The following is a 25,556-nucleotide window of genomic DNA, read 5'->3' as shown; positions in this document are numbered from 1 at the left end:
CCTTTCATTTTTTACAAAATCAAGAGAATTGAATTTTTATTTTTCTTTCTTTATTTTTTCTTTCATCAAAATAAAGAAATTGACTTTTTTTTTCTTCTCTTACCATTTTTTTCTCTCTCTTTTTCTAACTGCAGAACATTTTAATCATAAGAATCTCAAAACAGTAAAATAATTTTTTTAAATTACTTTTTTAATAATATTTAAAGTAGTATTTTTTATTTAAAGTGATTTTAGATCAACTTTTTAACCATAAACACAGCTAGAAACAGCATAATCTCACTTAAAAAAAATCCTCATAAAAAAAATTAGATTAGAATATTAGAAATCCATATATAATCTCAGAAAGTTGAATGAGGATGAAAGCCTAGAGTTCAATCTTGATGAAGCTTTTGGCAGCCCTCTACCTATCTCTCCTTTGTGCTTCACAAGATTTTGATTTCTTCTACTTTGTTCAACAAGTAAATTAATCAGGTAATAGTTCAGCTTCATAATTGATTTGAGTTTTTTTTTTATATATAATTTTTTAAGTGAAATGATTGTTTATGATACAGTGGCCTAAGGAAAACCTGGTGCTGATTTTGGCATGCACGGGCCTTGGCCTAATAATTACAAGGATGAGAATTACCCTTCAAATTGTGATTCTGGTAATTCCTTCAATCAAAATAAGGTAATTCCCTATTATATTATCAGATATACATATATATTTTTTTGAACTCTATTGAGTATAGTGATTCTACATGATGAACTATTTACGGTGCATAACTTTTTTGTTAAAAAATTTTTATGTTTCATTATGTTCTGTATTTAATTTATTTAATTTTTAAAATTATATTTTATTTTTTCACTTATTATAATCATTATCGCACTATAAGAGTCTATTTGACATTATTTTTAAGTTTATATTGAGATAAACATTATCTAAAAATTAATATTTATTAAGAATCTTTAACTAATGCATGTTTTGTATTGAGGAAAAGGAAGAGGAAAATGATAGGAGACGGGGAAAAAAGACAATTTCCTTGTTTTTTTTGAAGGAAAAAAAAATGAAAATAAAATAGTCTAATTCGCCCTGTTTTATAAGAAGAAAAAGATGAAATGAAAAAAAAAATATGAAAATTTACGTGGAAAATCATTTTATTTTTTGCCCCAAGTAAGCAAAAATAGTAAAAAATAATGTTAATTTTTTATGTTTTCTCTCTATGTTTTTTTTTTCCTCCAATAGTTATTTTTAAATATAATTTTATTTATTTAATTTGAGCATAATAGTAAAAATGTAATAATTTACTTTCATCGCTTTTCTTTCCATCAAAACATGAAAAATTATGCAAATCACTTCCTTTCCTTTTCTTTTCTTATGAAACAAAATTATAAGGAAAATTAATAATTTTCCTTTCCGTAGATATTTTACTTTTCATATAATTCCATTGTCTTTTCATTCCTTAACTTTACCGTGTACATAGAAATGAAAGTTGGAAAAGAAAAAGTGTTTTGAATTATAAGGAAAATAAAATTTCTATGGGAAGGAAGATTATTATTTTTCATGTTTGTAAGGAAAAGTGATTTATTTTTCCTTACAAACATGAAAAATAATAATCTTTCCATAGGAATTTTATTTTCCTTATAATTTCAATTACTTTTTCTTTCCCGGCTTTCATTTCTATGTAGATGGGAAAGTTAATGAATGAAAAGTATGTGGAATTATATGGAAAGTAAAATCTCAATAGAAAGGAAAATTATTATTTTTCCTTGTAAATTTTTTTCATAGGAAAAGAAATGATTTATATATTTTCATATTTTGATGGAAATAAAAATGAAGAGAAAAAATTATTACATTTTTATTATTATGTTTACATTGAATAAATAAAATTATATTAAAAAATGGCTATTTTGAATAGTATGATATAATTTTATTGCTAAATAGTATGATAGATTATTTATAATATAATTTCACAGTTAGATCATTTTTATATTTGATAGAGTTATACTAATAAAATAATATTTTGCTATATAAATTTGAATAAATCTTTCAATTACGCATACTTTCAATTTGAAATTTTAAATTAAAATACCGCCTAATTGTAAAATGGTTCAAATTGCTTTTTAAGCATTCTCTACACAAATCGTCAGAAGTTTTTTTTTTTTTTTTGTTCTTACAAAATAGGGAATTCAATTTTTATTTTTTCCTTCTTTCGTTTTTCTTCCAACAAAATAAAGAAATGGACTTTTTTTTTTCCTTCTCTTAATAATATTTGAAGTAGTATTTTTTTTTTGTTATTTAAAGTGATTTTAGATCAACTTTTTAACCACGATCCCCAATAGAGTCGAGCATAATCTCAGCCATTTCTCTCCGCCTACGGTGGCCACTGTTCAGGTGGCTACTGTTCAGTTCTAGTTGCAAGACGAAGGGGACTGGAGTTAGGGTTGAATGGTCCTCAATTTCGATCATGGTTTTCTTTCCCAATTTATTCTGATTTTGATCAAATTCGCTGATAATTTTTTTTAATAAAAAGAAAATTTTAATTTTGGTTCAAAAGTGAACTTATTAGTTACAGTGCAATTACAATTTGATTCCAATTCAATTCAAATTTAATTTAAGTTAATATAATTGTAATCATTTTTAATCTAATTTTAATTTTAAATTAGATTAATCCAATTTTGATTCAGTCTCAATTCAGAGTTGAACCTCCACCGCCCACTTGAAAAGAAGTTTTTTTATTTGTTAGAAGGGGAAAAAGAATCAGCTTTTTGGTTTGTTTCTTCTTCTTTATTATTTTATTAGGTAATCATTCTACGTCAAATTAGTCTTTTACCAACGAAGTTATTTTGTTTCATCCCTTTCTTTTTCCTACATATATGAGAAAAAAAAAAATTTTGTGAATAGTCTCTCACAACATCACACATGCCACACACATAGACCCAATCAAGAGCTGATTTAGAATTGGACCCAGATCAGAATTAGACCAATTTATGCCATATCATAATTGAATTGGAATCAGTTAAATTCGTCTTTGACTCAAACCAAAATTGAATTAGACTGAAATTGAATCGGAACTAAACCGGACAGTTTTGGACTAAATTGCCTTTTTTATTTTAACATTTAAAAAAAAAATAATGAACTATTAGATTTGAATAATAGTCAGACCAGAACCTTGGGGATTTGCAGTTCTGATTCTGGGCCGATTAAAATCAAAACCAAACCGATAGTCAAGCCTATTCACGTATCATTTGTCGTAAGAAAGTAAATTCATGCACAAGCCCGAATTACAATTTTACATCTCATAAAATCTTAATTTTTTACTTCACTTTTTTTGTTTTATAATAAGTTCTTATTGAAACTTAAACTCGAAATCTTATAATCTTAATAACAACTTCATTGAAGTAAAACTCATTCATTTTAAAATCCTTATCTTAATTTGATGAAGTTAAAATACACAATTCCAAGACTTTACCCATGAAGGTTCCTCTATATGATGCTAATTGTCAATAGCAATATTATTACTTTAAAGTGATACTAATTGTCAATGGCCATTTCATTGTTATACAATTCCCTTCAAAGTGAACTTATCGTTTAGCGTCCAATTCCTATTTGATTCAAAATGAATTCAAATTTAATTTCAGTTAATATAACTGTAATTATTTTTAATCTAATTTTAATTTTAAATTAGATAAATTCAATTTTGATTATATTTCGATTCATAGCTGAAACTCCACTATTCACTTGAAAAGAATTTTTTTTTTGTTAAAAGGGAAAAAATAATAAGCCTTTTGTTTTTTTTCTTCTTCTTTATTATTTTACTTTTTTTTTTTTACAAAGTGCATTGCATGTTACTATACTCGATGTACATATTCATGATTTAATTTTTTTTATATAATTTTTTATTAATTTTTTATATGATATAATGTTATCATAGTATTATAAATATTATATTTAATTATTTAAATAAAATATTAATTTTAATCTCATTTTAATTAGTTATATAAATAAAAATTTTATCAATTTAAGAATTATTTTTTTAGTCTAATCATTTTTTTTATGAAAGTTTTATGTTATATTATTAACATGTAGTGTTAACTTAATTATATTATGAAATGTAATATGGTAAAAAAAGATATGATAATAAGTTTTAAAAATATAAATAAGTGAAAATGTTTAAAAATCAAAATAAATTGATAATAAATGTAAATTAGTTCATTGTATTAAATTTGTTCAAACTCTATTATTTTACTCTTTTTTTAAAAAAGTGATTTACATATATTTTATTTTAATTTTTCATAATTAAAATAATATTAACTTTCGTAATGAAATTGAATAGCTAGATTAAAGTGAAAGAAAATTATTTATAAAATTAGAAAATAGAACAATTTTGAAATGTATTTTTTTAATATGGTGCATTATCATTATAAAACTTTCATTTTTATTACATTGATATCTTGAAATTTTATATTGTTTAATACAAATAATTTTATTTAAAATGTTTTTTTTTATTTTTTTATCTATTATTTTCTTATTTTAGTTAATTACATCTTATAAAAAAATTTATATTTAATTGAAGTTAAATATAAGTAGGACTAAGAATTTTAAATTTAGTGAACTCTAAAATTAAAAATTTTAAATTTATAGAAACATTAAAATTAATTTAAATAATAAAAACATAATTATAATTAATTTGAAGAATGAAGGGCATGTTTGGCAAAGCTAATGTTCCCCCCTTCCCACATTTATATACAGTATAAATTAGTAATCTTTCTATGTAAAATTAGTCCTTCACCAACAAAGTTGTTTTGTTTCATCCCTTTTTTTTTTCCACATATAGGAGAAAAAAAAATGACAACTTTGTATAGTGTCTCACAACATCACATATGCCACACATATAGACCTAGCAAAGGCTGATTCAGAATCACACCTGGATCAAAATTGGATCAATTTGAACAAAACCATAATTAAATTGGACTTGGTTAAACTCATCTTTGATTCAAACTTCAATTGAATTGGATTGGAATTGAATCAAAACTGAACCAGATGGTTCCAGGCTAAATCACCTTTTTATTTTAAAAATTAAAAAAAAAAATTGAACCATTAGATTTAAACCAGAACCGGATTGGAACCTTGCGAATTTGCAATTCTGACTCTAGGCCGATTCGAACAAGAACCAAAATAGTGACCGAGCCTATTCACGAGCTGATGAAAACGCCCAACAGAGAGTGATGAAGGCAGAGCTCAATTGCACGTTGCAACTCCACCAGCCTACATATGAAATCGTTATTATTATTAAATATTATCTTACCATAATGTAGATTATATCCTTTTTAATAAACCCTTAATTATAGTTATATACTTCCAATTCAATCCAGGAAATTAACAACAAAAAACCACTTATTTATTATTGTTGTTTCTTGTGTCCATGACAAATTGGGATGGTATGCTTTTAAAATTGTTGCAGAAGAAAATTTATGTAATGGCCCGACCCACTAGTAATATTGTCCGCTCTGGGCCGAAGCCCTCACGGTTTTAAAACGCGTCAATAGGGGTTACGAACCACCAACTTATAAACCTAGCATCTCTCTCGTGTTTTGTTGATATGGGATTTGCCTAGGGTGTTACAATCCACCCCCCTTATGGGACTCAACGTCCTCGCTGAGGTTTGCCCACCATCGTTCAAGGTTGCAAGCGGAGCGACTCTGATACCACAAATGTAATGGCCCGGCCCACTAGTGATATTGTTCGCTCTAGGCCGAAGCCCTCATGGTTTTAAAACGCGTCAATAGGGGTTACGAACCATCAACTTATAAACCCAGCATCTCTCCCGTGTTTTGTCGATGTGGGATTTACCTAGAGTGTTACAATTTAATTTCAATGTGAGTAAATTGATTCAAGTAGAAGTGTGCTAAATTAGTAGGGGAAGAGGTGAAAAGGGGAAGGAAGAGAACTAAGATGACGAAGAAGGAAGTAGTTTCACAAAATTTAAAATTTTGAATATTAAGATGGACTCGGTGGCAGATCTATTCCAATAAAAGAGGGGTGGTGACTTAAGAAAAATGAGGGGTCAATTGACCCCTCATTTTTCTTAAGTCACCTTTATATATTTATATATTGGTTTAAATTGACCCCTAATAAATTTAAGTATTGAAAACTTTTTTTAATGGAGAACCTATTTTTACTAATAGGAAATCAATCGACCTCTATAAATTAATCAAATTATTGTGTGTTTATAGTGTATGCGCACATTCACTCACAAAACTGTGAGTCTCATCTCTTTAAATTTAAAATTTAATTACTTTTGTATGAGTATTCAGCATACTATTTTTTAATATACCAAATATGTCATATAATTTTCCCATATATATCCTGAAAATTTTTTTTCTTAAATCCACCATTGGATGGACTTAGTGTACAATAGAGTTAAATGATGAAAATGACGAAAAAGAATTCATATAATCTATTCTACTTAATTTAAAATTAAGACGTGGTTGCTATTATAATGCGAATAAGCTCAAACAAAAATACACAGCTAGAGATGCAATGACATTTTGATCAAATACAAAATGAATATGGACAAGGATCAAAATTAGGGTCAATTATGATCATGATGGCTAAAGAAGGAAAGGGAAAATTTGAAAACCCATGTAGAGAAGGAGGGACAGCCGACATATGCCAATAATGAGGAAATGGTTAAACAATGCCATGGATAATATGGACTGATAAAATTGACAGATACTCATTTCCAGAACCTTCTATTTTGGCCAATAAATACAGCTATAAACAGCATATTCTCACTAAAAAAAACCTTTATAAAAGAAATTAGATAAGAGTATTAGAAACTCATAATCTTTGAAAGTTGAATGAGGATGAAAGCTTATAATTAAATTTTGATGAAGCTTTTGGTAGCCCTCTACCTATCTCTCCTTTGTGCTTCACAAGATTTTGATTTCTTCTACTTTGTTCAACAGGTAAATTAATAAGTTAATAGTTAAGCTTCATATTTTTTTTTTTTAAGTGAAATGATTGTTTGTGATACAGTGGCCAGGTTCATACTGTGACACAAAGCAAAGTTGCTGCTAGCCAACCACTGGAAAACCTGCTGCCGATTTTGTCATTCATGGGCTTTGGCCTAATTACAAGGATCGGAATTACCCTTCAAATTGTGATTCTGGCAATCCCTTCAATCAAAATAAGGTAACTCCCTATTCTATTATTAGATTTTTAGATTTTTTTTCTGTAACTTTATTGAGTATATTGATTCATCATGATGAATAATATTACAGTGCACACTTTTTTGTCATAAAATTTTTATGTTTGGTTATTTTTTATATTTAATTTATTCACTTATTATATTGAGAAAAACATTATCTTAAAAATTAATATTTATTAAGAATCTTTAATTAAGTTATATTTTGCATTGACTAAAAAGGAGAGGAAAATGATAGGGAAAAAAAATATGAAAGTGCATTTCTGCCCTGTTTTGTAAGAAGGATAATATGAAAAGAAAAAAAAATTATTTGGATTTGTATGGAAAGCCATTTTACTTTCTGCTCAAATTGAACGGAAAATAGTGAAAAACAATATTACTTTTTCCTGTTTTTTCTCTATGCCCTTTTTTCCTCAAATAGTTATTTTTTAATATAATTTTTTTTATTTATTTGGGCATAGTTGTAAAATGCAATAATTTTCTCTTCTCAATTTTCTTTTTATACAAACATGGAAAATAAATGAATAAATAAATTACTTCCTTTCCTTCTTTTCTCTATGAAAAAAAATAATTTTCATTTCGATAGAGATTTTATTTTCCTTATAATTTCAGTCACTTTTACTTTGCCAGCTTTTATTTCTATGTAAATAGAAAACTTATGGAAGAAAAAGTGAGTGGGATTTTATGGAAAGTAAAAGTGAGTGGGATTTTATGGAAAGTAAAATCCATATAGAAAGTAAAGAAAATAAAAGGAAAGGAAGTGATTTTTCATGTTTTGATAAAAGGAAAATTGAGGAAAGAAAATTATTACATTTTTATAATTATTCCAATATTGAATAAATAAAGAATAATTATTTGAGGAATAAAGGATATAGAGGGAAAATGGGAAAAATTAATACTATTTTCTATTATTTTTTGCTCAATTTGAGTGGAAAATGAAATGGCTTTCTATACAAATCCAAATAATTTTTTTTTTCTTTTCATATTTTTCTTTCTTACAAAACAGAGCGGAATGCACTTTTAATTTTTCTTTTTTTTCTTTTCTTTTTGTCCTTCCAACAAAATAAGGGAATCATCTTTTTTTCCGCCTTCCCCTATCATTTTTCTCTCCCTCCACTCAATACAAAATATACATTAATTAAAGATTCTTCATAAATATTAATCTTTTAAATAATATTTTTCTTAATATAAGCTCAAATAATAATGTCAAATAGACTCTTATAATGCCATAATAATTATAATAAGTGAATAAATAAATATAAAAAAACGTAAAAATTTTATAACAAAAAAGTGTGCACTGTAATATTGTTCATCATAATGAATCAATATAGTAAATAAAGTTATTAAAAAAAAAATCTGACAATAGAATAGGGAGTTACCTTATTTTGATTGAAGGGATTGCTAGAATCACAATTTGAAAGATAATTCCCATCCTTGTAATTTTAATGTCATTTTAATTAATTATATAAATAAAAATATTTATCAATTTAAGAATTATTTTTTTAATTCAATCATATTTTTGTGAAAGTTATGTGTTATATTATTAACATATAATGTTTACTTAATTATAATATGAAATAAAATATTAAAAAAAAGATATAATAATAAGTTTTAAAAATATAAATGAGTGAAAATATCTAAAAATTAAAATAAATTAATAATAAATGTAAATTAGTTCATTTAATTAAATTTGTTCAAACTCCATAATTTTTCCTTTTTTTAAGTTTGATTTGCATATATTTTATTTTAATTTTTATAATTCAAAATAATGTTAATTTGTATAATGAAATTGAATAGCTAGATTAAAGTAAAAGAAAATTATTTACAAAATTAGAAAATAGAATAATTTTTAAAATGTATTTTTGTTAATATGGTGCATTATCATTATAAAATTTTCATTTTCATTATATTGATATCTTGAAATTTTATATTGTCATATTGTTTAATACAATTAATTTTATTTAAAATGTTTCCCTTTTTTTTTACTTATTATTTTCTTATTTTAGTTAATTACATCTAATAAAAATTTTATATTTAATTGAAGTTAAGTATAAGTAGGACTAAGAATTTTAAATGTGGTGAATTCTAAAATTAAGAATTTTAAATTTATACAAATATTAAAATTAATTTAAATAATACAAATATAATTATAATTTATTTGAAGAATAAATGGCATTTTTGGAAAAGCCAATGTTCCCCCCTTTCCACATTTATATATGATATAGATTAGTAATTTTGCTATGTCAAATTAGTCTTTCACCAACAAAGTTAATTTGTTTCGTCCATTACTTTTTTCTCATATATGAGAAAAAAAAAAATCTAACAACTGTGTATAGTGTCTCACAACATTACACATGCCATAGCTATAGACATAGCCAAGGGTCGATTTAGAATCAGATCTAGATTAGAATTGGACTAATTTAAACCTAACCATAATTGAATTGGAATCGGTTAAATTCGTCTTTGACTCAAACCTAAATTGAATTGTATTAGAATTGAATTAGAACCAAACTGGACAGTTTCAAATTGAATCGCCTTTTTTATTTTAAAAATAAAAATTAAAAAAAAAATAAACTGTTAGATTTAAACTAGAATCGGATCAGAACCTTGGGAATTCACATTGTTAATTCTGAGTCAATTCGAACTAGAACCAAACTGATGACTGAGCCTATTCACATACATTTGTTGTGAGAAAACAAATTCATGCACCGGCTTGAATTACAATTTTACATCTCACAAAACCTTAATTTTTTACTTTTTTTTTTTTTATAATTAGTTCCAATTTAAATTTGAACTCGAAATCTTATAATCTTAACAACATCTTCGGTATCACAATATCATTAAATTAATTCCAAGACCTTGCCATGAAGGTTCCTCTATGTGATGCTAATTGTCAATAGCAATTTCATTACTTTCAAGTGATGCTGGTTGTCAATGCCAATTCGTCGTTGAAATCTTTATCCCCATGCCAGACACCACACAACGACACTTCAAATGAATGGTATAGATTTCAAAGCAGTACGCAAAAGAATAATTATTTGAAGAATAAAGGGTATAGAGGGAAAATAGGAAAAATTAATATTATTTTACATTATTTTTCACTCAATTTGAGTGGAAAATGAAATGGCTTTCTATACAAATTCAAATAATTTTTTTTCTTTTCATATTTTTCTTGCTTACAAAACAGGGTGAAATGCACTTCTAATTTTTCCTTTTTTCTTTTCTTTTTGTCCTTCCAATAAAACAAGAGAATCATCTTTTTTTCCCCCTTCCCCTATGATTTTTCTCTCCCTCTACTTAATACAAAATATACATTAATTAAAGATTCTTCATAAATATTAATCTTTTAAATAATATTTTTCTTCATATACGCTCAAACAATAATGTCAAATAGACTCTTATAATGCCATAATAATTATAATAAGTGAATAAAATAAATATAAAAAAACATAAAAATTTTATAACAAAAAAGTATGCAATGTAATATTGTTCATCATAATGAATCAATATACTCAATGAAGTTTTAAAAAAAAAAAAATCTGATAATAGAATAGGGAGTTACCTTATTTTGATTGAAGGGATTACCAGATTCACAATTCGAAGCATAATTCCCATCCTTATAGTTACAATATTTTATTAAAATTACAATAAAATAAAATTAAGAATTAATTTGTACGAAAAAGTGCATAGTAGAAAAACAGGAAAAAAAAAATTGCTTTTCACTCTATTCCCCCCAATTTTAAAATGGTTTAAAACGCTATTTAAATATTTTTCACACAAATCTTTGCAAGATTTTTCTTTTTCTTTTCGCTTCTTACAAAAATAAGGGAATTGAATTTTTATTTTTTCTTTCTTTTCTTTTAAATAAAATAAAGAAATTGACCTTTTTTTTCTTCTCTTATCATTTTTCTCTCTTTTTTCTTAACTGCAAACATTTTAATTATAAGAATCTCAAAACAGTAAAATAAATTTTTAAAATTTTTTAAAATAATATTTTTTTTATTTAAAGTGATTTTAGATCAAATTTTTAACCTTAATCCCGAATAGAGTCAAGCATAATCTCTGCCATTGCTCTCCGCCTATGGTGGCCACTGTCCAGTTCCAGTTTCAAGACCAAGAGGATTGGAGTTGGATTGAAGGGTCCTCAATTTTGCTTCTTTTTTTTTTATTTAATTTATTTCCGTTTTGATAAGCTCAGTGATTATTTAAAAAAAAAAAAAAGAAGGAAATTCTATTTTTTGTTCCAAAGTGAACTTATTGGTTACCGTCCAATTCCTATTTGATTCAAACTCAATTCAAATTTAATTTCAGTTATATATTAACTGTAATTATTTTAATCTAATTTTAATTTTAAATTAGATTAATTCAATTTTAATTAAATTTCAATTCATAGCTGAACCTCTACTGTACCCTTGAAAAGAAGGTTTTTTTTTTTTTTTTTTTTTTTTTTTTTTGTTAGAAGGGAAAAAAGAATAAGCCCTTTGGTTTGTTTCTTCTTTATTATTTTACTATTTTTTTTACAAAGTGTTGCCTGTTACTATACTCGATATAGATACTCATGATTTAATTTTTTTTATATAATTTTTTATTAATTTTTTATATATTATATAATATTATCATAGTATTATAAATATTATATTTAATTATTTAAATAAACTATTAATTTTAATGTCATTTTAATTAATTATATAAATAAAATATTTATCAATTTAAAAATTATTTTTTAATCCAATCATTTCCTTTTTATGAAAGTTATGTGTTATATTATTAACATATAGTGTTAACTTAATTATAATATGAAATGTAATATAGTAAAAAAAGATATAATAATGTTTTAAAAATACAAATAAGTGAAAATGTTTAAAAATCAAAATAAATTAATAATAAATGTAAATTAGTTTCATTGTGTTAAATTTGTTCAAACTCTATCATTTTACTTTTTAAAAAAAGTAAGTTGGATTTGCATATATTTTATTTTAATTTTTCATAATTAAAATAATATTAACTTGCATAATGAAATTGAATAGCAAGATTAAAGTGAAAGACAATTATTTATAAAATTAGAAAATAGAACAATTTTGAAATGTATTTTTGTTAAGATGGTGCATTATCATTATAAAATTTTCATTTTTATTATGTTCATATCTTGAAATTTTTATTGTCATATTATTTAATACAAATACTTTTATTTAAAATGTTTTCTTTTTATTTTTCCTTATTATTTTCTTGTTTTAGTTAATTACATATTATGAAAAAATTTATATTTAATTGAAGTTAAATATAAGTAAAACTAAGAATTTTAAATTTAGTGAACTCTAAAATTAAAAATTTTAAATTTATAGAAACATTAGAATTAATTTAAATAATAAAAACATAATTATAATTAATTTGATGAAGGGCATGTTTGGCAAAGCCAATGTTCCCCCTTCCCATAGTTATATATAGTATAAATTAGTAATCTTTCTATGTCAAATTAGTCCTTCACCAACAAAGTTATTTTGTTTCGTCCTTTTTTTTTCCACATATATGACAAAAAAAAAAATGATAACTTTGTATAGTGTCTCACAGCTGTTAGTAGTATGCCCTGGAGCATATCATTTAGTATGTATCTTGTACATGTTTTATTAATAAAATGCATTTTTATTTTTCCATTTACATAATATATTTATGTGTAATAGAAAATGTCCATTGATATTTTGTTAGAAATTCTATTATTAAGTTGTTAAGAATATGAGTGACAGTATTTCTAGCACAAAGTATCATAAATAGGTTCACAATCGAGGATACTTCACAATAAGGACATGACTTATCCAGAAAGATTGTAATCATGTTTGTTCCCAAGTTATTTATATGAGATGTAAATAAGATGGAATGATGAGTCTCATGCCATATGACAAACATGATAGGAGTATACATGATAAGTAGGCCGAACCAGTGACATTTATGACAAGCACATGGAGTTTACTCTTGTCAATGTATTATCATAAATCATATCAGTGCATATAATCTTTAGACCTAAGATAGCACAGTTATCTTGTATATAGGTGGTTTGAGTTTGATACTGCTTTCATACTTGTACTGTGTATGGGTATATGGGCATGTGTTGGCTCCTACTAGTTATATATAGAGGTAGGTGTTGATCAAGATGGAATCTGTTCCTCTAAGTAAATAGGGATAAAATCCTATGTTTATTTAATTGTTCTTGATGTTTCAAGTTCCTGGCCAGGACAGATAGATTTATTCAGAAAAGAGTTTCTAATGAGAAAAATCTTTTAATCAAGAACTGAAATTAAAAGAGAACATAATATTCATAGCAAATGGGGTTTGACATAAACCATGACTCCAGCTCGAATTGGGATTTTGTAATAAAGAGATTCTAGTGCATGGTAACATATGATTATAGGTTCATTTAAGGTAAACTTTATTACTGATTGGGTGGCCATGGCATGTTATGCTAGGTGTTAACCATGGTCTATGAGGTGCATAAAATAGTTTAGAGAAATCATTTATGGTAAGAAAGAGTTCTGATGATATTAAGAGTTGATATCATGTCTCATTGCCAATTAGTGATGAGCCTATTAAGTCACACACATACACAAGTAATCACCAAATTAAATATGATTTAATTAATTAATTAAAGAGTTTAATTGATTAATTAAATAGGTTTGGTTTGCAATTAAATTACAAAGTCCCTAGCATGGCTTGAAACCAAATCTAGGTTATTGGATGTATAGTATAAGTTAAATTTATATTTAAAGTGTTTAAATATGAATTTAATTAATGAGAAATTAATTAATAGAGATTAATTAATTAATTTATATTTGATATAAATTGATTAGAAGAAGAGAAATAATTATTTTGGGTTGAGAACTCAAAATTAAGACACAGGGGCATTTTGGTCATTTCACATGGTACTACACATAAACTTGCCAAATGTCTTTTAATCATGTAAGATGATTAAAATTAAGATTAAATATAGGTTTGACACTTGGCACAATGTGATTGAGTCAATTAAACCTAGAGCCAATCAGGAAGTGACATGTGGCAAAGGTTTTGAGTGGTAACCTAGTTATATAAGTGTAAGGATGAAAGAACAAAACACAACCAGCTGCTGCCTCCCTTTGTGCTGCCACCCTTGAGGCTGCCATTCTCTCTTCTTCTTCATCTCTCATCAATTCCAAGAGATTAGCAAACAATCTCTTGAATTAAAAATACTAAAAATTGTTTCTAGTGTCCTGTTTACATCTTTAATCTCTTAAAAGGCAAAACTTGATTTTCTAATTAATAGAAAAAGCTTTAGAAGCTATTCAAGGGCTGCCATAGGTGATCTTGGTGTGGACAAGCTATAGGGACAACATCTGGTGTCCTAAAGACGCATCCCAAAGGTGCCAAACACACTACAGTGCATCAAAAAGGTTAGTGCACTTCTTCTTGATCTAATCTAGGGTTCTAATAATTAATCTAATTAATTCTAAAATCTTAAATGGCAAATGTAGATCCAAAAATATATTAAAAGAGTTTTAATATGCTGTTTATCATTGAAATCAAATAGATAAAAATGAATATTGTATGATGCATGTGACCCTAGATAAAAAATTTTGAATTTCAATGATCTAAACTTGTGTTTTTCATGCTTCCGCATCTTCAACAACATCACACATGCCACACATATAGACACAGCAAAGGCCATTTCAGAATCGAACTTGGATCAGAATTGGACCAATTTGAACCAAACCATAATTGAATTGGAATCGGTTAAATTCATCTTTGATTCAAACTTCAATTTAATCGGACTGGAATTGAATCAGAACCGAACCAAAAGGTAATCGTCTTTTTATTTTAAAAATGAAAAAAATTGAACTGTTTGATTTAAACTAGAGCTAGATTGAAACCTTGCGAATTCACAATTCTGACTCTAGGCCAATTCGAACCAGAACTAAACTTGTGACCGAGCTTATTCACGAGCCGATGAAGACGCCCAACAGAGAGTGATGAAGGCAGAGCTCAATTGCACGTTGCACTTCCACCAACCTACATATGAAATCATTATTATTATTAATTATTATCTTACCATAATTTAGATTATATCCTTTTCAATAAACCCTTAATTATAGTTATATACTTCCAATTCAACCTAGGAAATTAACAACTAAAAAACCACTTATTTATTATTGGTGTTTCTTGTGTCCATGACAAATTGGGATACTACACTTTTAAAATTGTTGCAAAAGAAAATTTAATTTCAATGTGAGTAAATTGACTCAAGTAGAAGTGTGCTAAATTAGTAGGGGAATGGGTGAAAAGGGAAAGGAAGAGGACTAAGATGACGTAGAAGGAAATAGTATCACAAGATTTACAAATTTTGAATATTAAGATGGACTCGGCAGCTGATCTATTCCTATAAAAGAGGGGTCAATTGACCCCTCTTTTTTTTATGTCACCTTTATACATTTATTTATTGGTTTAAATTGACCCTTAATAAATTTAAGTATTGAAACCTTTTTTTAATGGAGAACCTATTTTTACCAATAGGAAATCAATCGACCTCTATAAATTGATCATATTATTGTGTGTTTATAGTGCATATGCACATTCACTCACAAAACAATGAGTCTTATCTTTCTAAATTTAAAATTTAATTGCTTTTGTATGAGTTTTCAGCATACTATTTTTTAATATACCAAATATATCATATAATTTGCTTATATACATCCCGAATTTTTTTTTCCTAAATCCGCCAGTGAATGGACTTAGTGCACAATAGAGTTAAATGATGAAAATGATAAAAAATAATTCATATAGCCTATTCTAATTAATTAAAATTAAGACTTGGTTGTTGTTATAATGCGAATAAGTTCAAACAAAAATACACGGCTAGAGATGCAATAACATTTTGATCTAATACAAGATAAATTTGGGCAAGGATCAAGATAATTATGATCATGATGGCTAAAGAAGGAAAGCAAAAATTGAAAACCCATGTAGGGAAGGAGGGACAGTCGACATATGCCAATAATGAGGAAATGGTTAAACAATGCCATGTATAATATAGACTAATAAGATTGACAGAACTCATTTCCAGAACCTTCCATCTTGGCCTATTAATACAGAGCTATAAAGAGCATATTCTCACTAAAATTATAAAAGAAATTAGATAGGAGTATTAGAAACCCATAATCTCTGAAAATTGAATGAGGATGAAAGCTTATAGGTCAATCTTGATGAAGCTTTAGTTAGTCATCTATAGACACTATATTTTGTCTGGGCCAATAAAAATCTTTTTTAAGACACTATATTTTGTTTGGCCCTATAAAAATAATAATAAATAAAAATTTAATTAATTAATAAATAAATAAATATAATTTTATCGATTGGATTGTTATTTTTACTATTACTTTAATTTTAATTTAATTTTCAATTTTATTTTAATTTTACTTTTAATTCCCTAGCTCATTTAATTTCTTTAATTAAATTCCACTTTTTCTTTAGTTCTAATTTGTAATTTGATTTTAATTTTGACCATCAATTTTATAAAAATTTAATTTCATTCTTTAGATTTAAAATTTAATTTTAAAAATTAAAGAAAAAGAGTAAAATTGTTTTAATTAATCCTTACATTTTATTTTCTTTTTAATTTTATTTCTTAGCCATTAGATTTAAGAGAATAAAAACAAATTTAATTTTAACTTTTAATTTTCTTAGGATTTGATTCCCACCCCTAGATTAAAAATTAGTTAAAGCATTTTACACCTTTTAATCTTGATCATTAATTTTTGTAAGAATTAATTTAGACCTTAGGATTTAAAGTGAAAATGACAAAATGGTACAAAGTGATTTTAGCCATCTATTTTTTTAGGATTTAATTTTCCACCCTTGGATTAGGAGTTGGCTAAAGTAATTTTTATACATTTTAATCTAGGCCTTTTAATTTGTAAAAGCAAATCTAGACTCTTAGATCAAAAAGTAATAAGACAAAATAGTCCCAAATTAATCTTAGCCATTAAATATTTTAGGAATTAATTTTGGACCATTAGATTGGGGGTTTGTTAAAGAAATAAAGACAAATGTTAGTACCATAAAATCCCAGCCCTTATTTTTTTTAAAGATTTAATTCCCCCACCATTAGATCAAGAATTAGTTAAAGTAAAGAAGACAAATTTGTACAATTTAATTTCAACCATTGATTTAATTTGTAAGAGCAAATATTGATCCTTAGATCAAAAGGAAATTAAACAAAATAGTCCTATTTTAATCTAAATCTTTGATTTTTTTTTACCATTAGATTTAAGGTTAAATAATAATAATAATAATAAATCAAAAATAAAATTCATTCTTTTAATCTCAACCTTTCTTTTGGTATCTTAAATCATGGCCCTTGATTTTAGAATTTTTAGTACTTAAAAATACCATCCCTTACAATATCACAGGGGCTTTAGACAAAACACTCATCCCCTCGCCGTTTTATAAGAAACACATCCCATCAGCGTTTCATTATCCCCTATTCACACTTTACCTCTATTAGATCCAAGTGGAGACACAACTTTCAGCGCCTCTTGCTAACGCAGCCTGATGGGGCGCCTCTTTTTTTCACAATGATAGTCCATATTGAGACCCATTGCACTAACTTTCCCCTCCTTTGACATAGAAGTTGTTCCCTTCCTTGTCCTTCATTGACATCAAGACTCATTCTTTCCTTTTTATGGTTTTAACCACCAACAGAACCTGTACACGCAAAAGCAGATCCACATTCAGGACCAGATTTGTTGGTTCCCTTATTTCTCCAAAGTGTCCGTTTTTATACAAAAGCAAAGTATCATTCCATCTAAATTCAGGTGAAATTTTGTCTTGATTGGTCTTTGTGAGTTCTCCATAGATGATGAATGATTGAGTTTATATATATATTACAAGGATAATCAAACGATTTATATTGTTCTCTGTGTTTGCAAGTTATGTTTAATCTGCTATTGATCAACTTCAATGGGCTTCTATTTGGGTTATGTGAAATTTTGATTGTGTGGTGTTTGAAGGCAAGCACACACTTTTGGATTGAGATGGAACCTGAACTGTCAAATATGCCTAACCGTTCATATGTGTAGATGCTAACTTTTCACTACTAGTACTTTCTAGGAAGTGTTGTTTTATTGTTTAAATGGGCATATTAGGATTTGAATGTCAGGAGACACTCCGTGGACTTTATATTTTGGTAATGGGAAGGTTCGGCACTTCGTATTTTGCTGTTAGCATTATCATTAATTTCATTTTGAAGGACTTTTTTTTTTTTTTACAAATTCATGGCTGTTTTAAAATTGTAATTATGTTACTATTAACAAGTGAAAAGCCAGGAAAGTTAGAACATGTCTTATTCAATACAAATAGCATGTTAATAGAAAATTGTTTCCATGAGTTAAACGTGTACTATAGTTTTTGAAATGTCTTTGTCCATAACTTTGGGATGCCTCATTGTGATGGATTCGGCCATAGTGCATCAGCCAAAGTGAATACTGCCTCATTGTGATGGATCTGGCCATAATACTTGAGCTATACTCAAAGATTTAATATTAAAGTAGTGAATATTCCACTGTGTGAACTATATTGATCATGTCAAATTATAGAAACTACAAATAGAGAAAAACCAATTTATTTTCAAAACAAAAGATTTTTTTTTCTATAGAATTTTTAACAGTTAAAGGGGTACCCCTAAAACTACTTAAACGGGGGATGCCCCTTAAATTGTTACTAGTTTATTAAATTTTTTTAGAAATGCATTTTTTGTTTCTAGTAGATAAAGGGGGCTACCCCTCAAACTAATTAAATGGGGGATACCCCTTAAATTGTTATTAATCATTAAAATTTATTTAAATCGAATAATATTTTTATATACAAATTTTTTAAGTAGTTAAAGTGATACCCTTAAACTACTTAAATGGGGGATGCCCTTTTACTTGTTATTAATTATTAAAATTATTTAAATCAAATAATTTTTTTAAATATATATATTTTTTGTTAGTAGTAAAAGGGGTACTCCTTAACTATTTAAATAGGGGGATGCCCCTTAAATAGTTCCTAATTTATTAAGTCAAATAAAATATTTCTATTAAAATGTCTTTTTTTAGTAGTTAAAGGGGTACCCTCTAAGTCACTTAATTGGGAGATGCCCTCAAAGTATTATTAAATTATTTGGGCCAAATAATTTTATAGTTTTTTTTTCCCTTTGAGCCACTCAAATAGGAAAGACACCTTGAATCATCTAAATTGATAAAAATTAATAAGTCCTTTCTGTATAAAATATTTCTTTTTAATAGTTGAAGAGGGTACTCTTTAATTACTTAAATAAGGAGATACCCCTTAAGTTATTATTATTTTAATTATCAAACAGATTTTTTTTTTTTTTGAAGTTCTTCTATTCATTGTGCTTTTAGTGTTATGAATTCCGAAGTAAAAAAATGGTCAGTTAGAAGGAATAGAAAATAAGTTCACCAAGTTAAGATTTTATCTAAAACCAAAATCCACCCCTAGTCGAATTTCTTTATTTTATTTTTATTTTTATGTGATTTTCTTGTTGAGGTAGAAGATGCATGAATAAATGTGCAGGCGAGGATGATAATTTTGTGCAGGTTGTATTTTGTTAAAATTTGAGAATGTCTAATTTTTTTTAGGAAAAACTCTACCAAAATTTCGGCAAATTTGTAAGTATATTATATTTGATTTAATATGTATTAATTCTTTTGTTATTAAATTACGTTTAATTGTGAAAGTGCATGTATGTTTTGTAGTTTAATTAAATTAATAAAGGTTAAGATTGGGATTAATTAGTACTAATGATGAGATCTTGAATCTATTTAGTGAGGTATCCATGAGTGGATTAAACTCTTTAGGCATTAATTGATACATTCTTTTAATTGGGATACTGGTTAAAAGAATGAAAACCTTTACTTATATTAATTTAATTTTATTTCTATAATTGTTAAAAATGTTTAAGTCATGGGTTACAAAGTGTACGATAGCTATATAATTGAACTAATAAAAGTTTGTTTTTTAACAAAACTGAAAAATAATAAATTTATTTGAATTAATAAAAATTAAGATTATGGTTAAATTAATATCGATTATGAGACTTTGATTTGGTTTGGTGGGAATACCTACTGATTAATTAAACTCTTTAGGCATTAAATTAACACATTCATTTTAATTGGGGTACTGATTAAAAGAATGCAAATTTTGATTTGCATTAATCCAATCTCTTCTCTGCGACATTTAAATTATGCTTAACTTATTAATAATTTTTAATTAAATTAATAAAGATTAAAATTGTTATTTTCTAAAATGGCTTTTACTTTTGGCAAAATAATTCCATCTTCAGCATACACCTCTTTTAATTTAAGCAAAACTTAATTTTTTGTTGTTAAATTATTTAATGTCCACTTTTATTTTGCACACATCTTAAATTTTAGAAAATTAAATTTTTAGTAAAAGATTTTAGATTTAATCTCATTTGACTGCAAAATTACCACTTAGGTCTTCTTCAAAAAAAATTTTTTTTCTTTAGGAAATTCATCAATAATCAGATTTGAAAGCTTATTTTGCATTCTTATACTTTTATTTCAAAATCAATATAAAATTGGTTACCTTTTGTCATTTTATAATAAATAAAATATAGTCAAAATTCATTGTTAAGATCATTTTACTTACTTGACTTGCTAGTAAAGTATTTATGTGTTTCCATATTTATGTTCTTTTTGAACAAATACAGGGAACTAATATTATGATTTAAACTCCATTAAAATTATTTGTATGAGCATATTATTAAATCTATCTGCCCTATTTAGGGATGACTGTGGGGTGCCAAATACCTTTCCCACACGTATACGAACTCTAACCCCTAGACATTTGGATTCGAAGTGGTAAACATTCTTTTCAAATTTTTTAAATAATAAATAGTTTTCTTTAATTTTCCCTCAAAATTAAAGTGACGACTCCTCACTTTCCACTTCAATGAGAATTGCCTGACGATCGCAAAATCCTTGCAACACCCTCTACCTATCTCTCCTTTGTGCTTCACAAGATTTTGATTTCTTCTACTTTGTTCAACAGGTAAATTAATCAGTTAATAGTTAAGCTTCATAATTTATTTTTCTAAGTGAAATGATTGTTTGTGATACAGTGGCTAGGTTCATACTGTGATACAAAGCAAAGTTGTTGCTACCTAATCACTGGAAAACCTGCTGCTAATTTTGTCATTCATGGGCTTTGGTCTAGCAATCCCTTCAATCAAAATAAGGTAATTCCCTATTCTATTATTAGATTTTCTTCTTTTTTTTTTCTTTTTTTCTCTGCAATTTTATTGAGTATATTGATTCATCATGATGAACAATATTACAATGCACACTTTTTTGTTATAAAATTTTTATAATATTTTTCTCATTATAAGCTCAAACAATAATGTCAAATAGACTCCTATAATGCCCTAATAATTATAATAAGTGAATAAAATTAAATATAAAAAAACATAAAAATTTTATAATAAAAAGTGTGCACTGTAATACTGTTCATCATAATGAATCAATATACTCAATAAAATTAAAAAAAAATTCTGATAATAGAATAGGGAGTTACCTTATTTTGATTGAAGGGATTACTAGATTCACAATTTGAAGTGTAATTCCCATCCTTATAGTTACAATATTTTATAAAATTACAATAAAATAGGATTAAGAATTAATTTGTGCGAAAAAGTGCATAGAAGAAAAATAGAAAAAAAAATTAACATTACCTTTCACTCTATTCCCCAACAATTTTAAAATGGTTTAAAATGCTATTTAAGTATTTTCCACACAAATTTTGTACAATTTAATTTCAACCATTGAGGCAAGATCAAGATTGGGGTCAATTATGAGCATGTTGGCTAAAGAAGGAAAGCGAAAATTGAAAACCCATGTAGGGAAGGAGGGACAACCGACATATGCCAATAATGAGGAAATGGTTAAACTATGCCATGGATAATATATACTGATAAGATTGACAGATACTCATTTCCAGAACTTTCCATTTTGGCCTATTAATACAATTATAAATAGTATATTCTCACTAAAATTATAAAAGAAATTACATATCAGTATTAGAAACTCATAATCTCAGAAAGTTGAATGAGAATGAAAGCTAATAGTTCAATCTTGATTAAGCTTTTCGTAGCCCTCTGTAGACACTATATTTTTTTTGCACCAAAAAATCTTTTTTTTTAAGACATTATATTTTGTTTGGCCCTATAAAAATAAAAATAATTAAAATTTAATTAATTAAAAAAATAAATAATTAAATACAATTTTATCGATAGGATTGTTGTTTTCACTATTACTTTAATTATAATTTAATTTTCAATTTTATTTTAATTTTACTTTTAATTCCCTAGATCATTTAAGTTTTTTTAATTAAATTCCACTTTTATTTTATTTATAATTTGTAATTTGATTTTAATTTTGACCATCAATTTTATAAAAATAGAATTTCATTTTTATATTTAAAATTTAATTTTAAAAATTAAAGAAAAATAGTAAAATTGTTTTAATTAATCCTTACACTTTATTTTCTTTTTAATTTTATTTCTTAGCCATTAGATTTAAGAGAATGAAAACAAATTTAATTTTAACTTTTAATTTGCTTAGGATTTGATTCCCACCCCTAGATTAAAAATTAGTTAAAGCATTTTATACATTTTAATCTTGATCATTAATTTTTATCAGAATTAATTAAGACCTTAGGATTAAAAGTGAAAAAGCCAAAATGGTACAAAGTGATTTTAGCCATTTATTTTCTTAGGACTTAATTTTCCACCCTTGGATTAGAAGTTGGCTAAAGTAATTTTTGTACATTTTAATCGAGGCCCTTTAATTTGTAAAAGTAAATCTAGACCCTTGGATCAAAAAGTAATAAGACAAAATAGTCCCAAATTAATCTTAGCAATTAAATATTTTAGGAATTAATTTTGGACCATTAGATTGGGGGTTTGTTAAAGAAATAAAGACAAATGTTAGTACCATTAAACCCCAGTCCTCATTTTTTTAAAAGATTTAATTCCCACCATTTGATCAAGAACTAGTGAAAGTAAAGAAGACAAATTTTGTACAATTTAATATCAACTATTGAGGCAAGGATCAAGATTATGGTCAATTATGATCACATTGGCTAAAGAAGGAAAGCAAAAATGAAAACCCATGTACGAAAATAGGGACAACCGACATATGCCAATAATGAGGAAATGGTTAAACAATGCCATGGATAATATAGACTGATAAGATTGACAGATACTCATTTCTAAAACCTTTTATTTTTGGCCTATTAATACAGCTATAAACAGCATATTCTCACTAAAATTATAAAAGAAATTAGATAAGCGTATTAGAAACCCATAATCTCTGAAAGTTGGATGAGGATGAAAGCTTATAGTTCAATCTTGATGAAGCTTTTGGTAGCCCTCTATAGACACTATATTTTATTCAGGTCAATAAAATCTTTTTTTTAGGACACTCTATTTTGTTTGGCTTAAAAAAATAATAAATAAAAATTTAATTAATTAAAATAATAAATAATTAAATACAATTTTGTCGATTGGATTCTTGTTTTCACTATTACTTTAATTCTAATTTAATTTTCAATTTTATTTTAATTTTACTTTTAATTCCCTAGCTCATTTAAGTTTTTTTAATTAAATTCCACTTTTATTTTAGTTCTAAATTGTAATTTGATTTTAATTTTGACCATCAATTTTATGAAAATAGAATTTCATTTTTAGATTTAAAATTTAATTTTAAAAATTAAAGAAAACGAGTAAAATTGTTTTAATTAATCCCTACACTTTATTTTCTTTTTAATTTTATTTCTTAGCCATTAGATTTGAGAGAATGAAAACAAATTTAATTTTAACTTTTAATTTTCTTAGGATTTGATTCCCACCCCTAGATTAAAAATTAGTTAATGCATTTTACACCTTTCAATCTTGATCATTAATTTTTGTAAGGATTAATTTAGACCTTAGGATTAAAAGTGAAAATTACAAAATGGTAAAAGTGATTTTAGCCATCTATTTTCTTATGATTTAATTTTCCACCCTTGGAGTAGAGGTTGGTTAAATTAATTTTTGTACATTTTAATCTAGGCCTTTTAATTTGTAAAAGCAAATCTAAACCCTTAGATCAAAAATTAATAATACAAAATAGTCCCAAATTAATCTTAGCCAGTAAATATTTTAGGAATTAATTTTGGACCATTATATTAGGGGTTTGTTAAAGAAATAAAGACAAATGTTATTACCATTAAATCCTAGCCCTTATTTTTTTAAAATATTTAATTCTCCCACCATTAGATCAAGAATTAGTTAAAGTAAAGAAAACAAATTTTGCGCAATTTAATTTTAATCATTGAGGCAAGGATCAAGATTAGGGTCAATTATAATCATGTCGGCTAAAAAATGAGACCAAAAATTGAAAAACCCATGTAGGGAAGGAGGGACAGCCGGCATATGCCAATAATGAGAAAATGGTTAAACAATGGAATGGATAACATAGACTGATAAGATTGATAGATACTTATTTCTAAAACCTTCCATTTTGGCCAATTAATACAACTATAAACAACATATTCTCACTAAAATTATAAAAGAAATTAGATAAGAGTATTAGAAACCCATAATCTCTGAACGTTGAATGAGGATGAAAGCTTATAGTTCAATTTTGATAAAACTTTTGGTAGCCCTCTGTAGACACTATATTTTGTATAGGTTAATAAAATCTTTTTTTAACACACTATATTTTGTTTGGCCTTATAAAAATAATAAAAAATAAAAATTTAATTAATTAAAAAAATAAATAATTAAATACAATTTTATCGATTGGATTGGATTGTTGTTTTCACTATTACTTCAATTCTAATTTAATTTTCAATTTTGTTTTAATTTTACTTTTAATTCCCTAGCTCATTTAAGTTTTTTTAATTAACTTCCACTTTTATTTTAGTTCTAATTTGTAATTTGATTTTAATTTTGACCATTAATTTTTAAAAAATTTAATTTCATTTTTAGATTTAAAATTTAATTTTAAAAATTAAAGAAAAAGAGTAAAATTGTTTTAATTAATCCTTACACTTTATTTTTATTTCTTAGCCATTAGATTTAAAAGAATAAAAACAAATTTAATTTTAACTTTTAATTTTCTTAGGATTTGATTCCTACCCCTAGATTAAAAATTAGTTAAAACATTTTACAGCTTTTAATCTTGATCATTAATTTTTGTATGGATTAATTTAGACCTTAGGATTAAATGTGAAAATGACAAATTGGTGCAAGGTGATTTTAGCTATTTATTTTCTTAGGATTTAATT

The 25,556-nt window shown here is 25.9% G+C and overlaps 1 pseudogene; it reads left to right on the top strand.

The window, feature by feature from the left end:
- The first annotated feature begins 288 nt into the window (after positions 1–288).
- The window catches only part of LOC131182984 (extracellular ribonuclease LE-like), a 42,096-nt pseudogene continuing 16,828 nt past the window's right edge, over positions 289–25,556 (top strand).

Source organism: Hevea brasiliensis, chromosome 9 (genome assembly GCF_030052815.1).
Source record: "Hevea brasiliensis isolate MT/VB/25A 57/8 chromosome 9, ASM3005281v1, whole genome shotgun sequence".
Lineage (NCBI taxonomy): Eukaryota > Viridiplantae > Streptophyta > Magnoliopsida > Malpighiales > Euphorbiaceae > Hevea > Hevea brasiliensis.
Note: the sequence above shows the minus strand (reverse complement) of the source record. Positions and strands in the feature narration are given on the sequence as shown.